We start from the raw sequence: 728 nt of genomic DNA, 5'->3' as shown, positions 1-728 counted from the left end.
GATTGGTAAAATTGATTTACGTATTACAATAACAGATAAATAAAGTTTATATAGTTTTTTATGATTAGTTATTCTCTAAAAATAAATTAATAATATATATATATATATATATATATTATTTTGTTTTTTGATAAATTAAATATTTGAATCAATTGAATTAATACATTGACATTTTAAATTGTATTGAGGAAATAAATATTCCGAATTAAATAAAGTAAGTCAATTCAATTGAGAAGACAGACTAAGCTTTGTATGCTCTTTTTTAGTACCATATGAATTATAAATATATATGATCATGATGACCCTACTTTTAAAATGTTGTACTTTCTAAACATTTCAAACTTATTGAATGCCACTAAATGCATCCTCTACCTTTACCAAAAAGGAGAATGCATAGAAAAGATTATTCTCCTCCTTTGCAAAATATGGATTTATTGAGTTATCTTGCACACAAATTAGTTGAAAATCTTTTATATGTTATTCCAAAGAGCTGAACCAACGTAAAAAAGACGAAGAAGCGATGGAAACTGTTACAAATTTTTATTGGTTGAAATAATTTAGAATTTTAATTTACATATAACTTAAATAATTTTTAAATCAAATTATTAATTATATTTTAATTCAAACATGATAAATTCACAATGAAAAATTTTAGAAAATGTTTGAGTTGTCAAAATTATTTTTTATGTGTATAAAATTTGTAGAACTGATATATATATATATATATA

This window comes from Vigna radiata, chromosome 6, assembly GCF_000741045.1.
Source record: "Vigna radiata var. radiata cultivar VC1973A chromosome 6, Vradiata_ver6, whole genome shotgun sequence".
NCBI lineage: Eukaryota > Viridiplantae > Streptophyta > Magnoliopsida > Fabales > Fabaceae > Vigna > Vigna radiata.
The sequence above is the reverse complement of the archived record's forward strand: the minus strand, read 5'-3'. Positions refer to the sequence as shown.